Source organism: Ammodytes marinus (genome assembly GCF_949987685.1).
Source record: "Ammodytes marinus genome assembly, chromosome: 16".
In the NCBI taxonomy this organism is placed as follows: domain Eukaryota; kingdom Metazoa; phylum Chordata; class Actinopteri; order Uranoscopiformes; family Ammodytidae; genus Ammodytes; species Ammodytes marinus.
The window spans coordinates 14,861,391-14,864,210 of record NC_137220.1 but is presented as its reverse complement, the minus strand read 5'-3'; the positions used below and the strand labels follow the sequence as shown (position 1 = coordinate 14,864,210).

The 2,820-nt window shown below is 39.4% G+C and overlaps 1 gene segment (V, D, J or C); it reads left to right on the top strand.

The window, feature by feature from the left end:
• Positions 1–537: 537 nt before the first annotated feature.
• Positions 538–2,207, top strand: LOC307263402 (Ig heavy chain V region 914-like). The segment is given in 3 exons: positions 538–706; positions 838–846; positions 1,900–2,207.
• Positions 2,208–2,820: the final 613 nt, after the last annotated feature.

Here is a 2,820-nt window from a genome sequence, read left to right as displayed (position 1 = left end):
GAAAATATGTATTAAAGTTGCAGAAAAGTCCTAAAGGTCAAGAATGAAACTGAATTTCATTTAAAAAGCATTCTGTACATTAGTTCAAACATGTACATTCAGTACAAATTACTAGGAAACTCACTTTCTTTATTTAACTGGTTTGTCATTTTAATACTTTAATAGAAAATGTCTTCTTGTTACTCTGAATTGTTAATGCAGTTATTATTTTGATCGGCTAATGTTTCATCCTAATTAAAACAGCATTACCGGTTTCAGAGAATAGGTCTGAATGTCAATGAGATGTTAAATACTGAAAGTAAAGTTATGTACGACCTTCTCTTCCTGTGAGTGAAAGAATAAGAGCCATCATATTAAGTAATTACTTTGTATGTGGAGGCCAAATGTACAGTCCAAACTTCCTCATCAAATTTCTTTGGTCAAACACTATACAAAATAAATAAAAAGGTTGAAAAATGCCCTATTTATTGATATGATATTGAATTTAACATGGATGGACAATCAGTTAGATTAAAATGAATATTAAACAACTAGACGATGACACAGTGCCTGTTCATGAGTCCCTCCCCAAAGAAATCCAGATGCAAATCTGCAAATGTGCAGTGTACTTGTGTCTTGTACTTTGTGTGGAGCTTCAGAGATCACATCTCCAACCTCAGGATGATGAACACACTCGCTCTGCTGCTGGTTGTTCTCTCTCTGCCCTGTGAGTTCTCCTGCTTCTTTCTGGTACCTTTAAACAGACAACATGGACTGATGGTCAGACAGGTTTTACCACCAAAAACAGATGACTGTCTCACTGTCTTCTGTGGTTCCTCTCTCCTTTCATCTCACCAGGTTGTGCAGGTCAGAGTATGGAGTCCATTCCTTCCAGTTCAGTAGTGATAAGACCTGGGGAGACTCTGAGTATCTCCTGCAGGGGTTCTGGCTTCACTTTTAGCTGCTGTGTTATGAGTTGGATAAGACAACCTGAAGGAAAAGCTCTGGAATGGATAGGGAGCAGCTTCTCTGATGCCAGCAAAAATAGTTATGCCAGCAGTGTTAGAGCACGCGCAGAAGTCAGTCGAAGTGATAGCAACAGCATGGTGTATCTGACACTGTCCAACCTAAAGCCAGAGGACTCTGCTGTGTATTACTGTACCAAAGACAGACTGGTTAAAGGAAACAGTGAGGCCTTACAAAAACTCCACAGCACATTTGTTTATATATATCTACAGGTGGCAGTAGAAGATATGAAGTCAGAAGACACTGCCTGAGGACAGTATTAAAATGCCTTTAAACACACACACACACACACACACACACACACACACACACTATGACGTTAATTTTTTTTTTCTGTAGCTTACGTTTCTACCAAAAATATGGGCAAATTGTAAGAAGAGATTTTTAATGACAGGTGTTAAGAATGTCGTTTGACTTTTTTTGCATGACATACCCAGTATATGGGGGGCCCAACAAGTGCTGCTAAGCAATACATGCAGAAAACATACCTCTAACTTGGGTATTATATAAACGTTATGGTCGAATAACTTAAAGATAATATACATTATAGTCATTATGTATGCATAATGCATGTTTAAAATGATGACCTTTAACAATGGTTGCCCTATATCTGTTGTGGTTCTCTGTGAGGAGGAGGAGTCAATGCAAATCTCAGATCTCTTCCATCTGTACAAATGTGTTGCAGAGTGAAGGACAGACACTAAATCACAGACATACACACAGTAGACTGGACAGAGACAACTGGCTCTTACAATGATCAGATCTCATTATATGGTTGGTTTCTTCCTCCTGTCAGTTAACTGGGCAGGTAAGAACAATACTTGTTGTCTGGCTATCCTCCAAACACAATATAGCAGCATTACACTAACTAATGAGCTGTGTAAATGTCTCTAGGTACTGACAGTCAAACGCTGACTGAGTCTGAACCAGCAGTGAAAAGGCCTGGAGAATCCCACAGACTGACCTGCACATATTCAGGGTTTGGTGGTGACTATAGCAATGTTTGGATCAGACAGACTCCTGGAAAAGGACTGGAGTGGATGGCCTATATCAACAGTGGCAGTGGGACTGTATACGCTCAGTCAATGCAAGGCCGGTTTACCATCTCCAGAGACAACAGCAAACAGCAGGTGTATCTGCAGATGAACAGTCTGAAGACTGAAGATTCTGCTGTTTATTATTGTGCTCGAGAGCCACAGTGACTGGAGACGGTGGAGCAGCTGTACAAAATCCTACAGTACTCAACTTTACCACAATTATCGCACGTGCTTATATCCCAATGAGAGGAAAATAATATAATGTAGTTACAGTTCACTGAGAGATTAAATGCATCAACCAGATTTTCAACCGTGCATTCAAACAACTGTCCACGTACAAAATCATACTTAATTGTTATACACAAAATTACTTTAATAAAGATTATCGGATGGACTTTGTGCTCCTGTCCTATTTGTGTATGTAGATTAGAGGATATTAAAAGAGCCCCCTTCCTATGCAAATAAACCTTGGTGCAAATACCACCTAATTCTCAAAGACCAGTGCTTATTGACACAGCAGTTATACTGGTGCAATTTACCACAGCAGAGATGCTTGTACTAAAACAACGCTGTTTCTCTCTCTCTCTCTCTCTCTCTCTCTCTCTCTCTCTCTCTCTCTCTCTCTCTCTCTCTCTCTCTCTCTCTCTCTCTCTCTCTCTCTCTCTCTCTCTCTTTCTTCATTTTGTCATTTGGCCAACATAAAAATTCAAATGAAATGAATGATGAAATGAATGATGAAAATCGATCTGTGTCACATGTTCCCTTTTAAAACCCATAG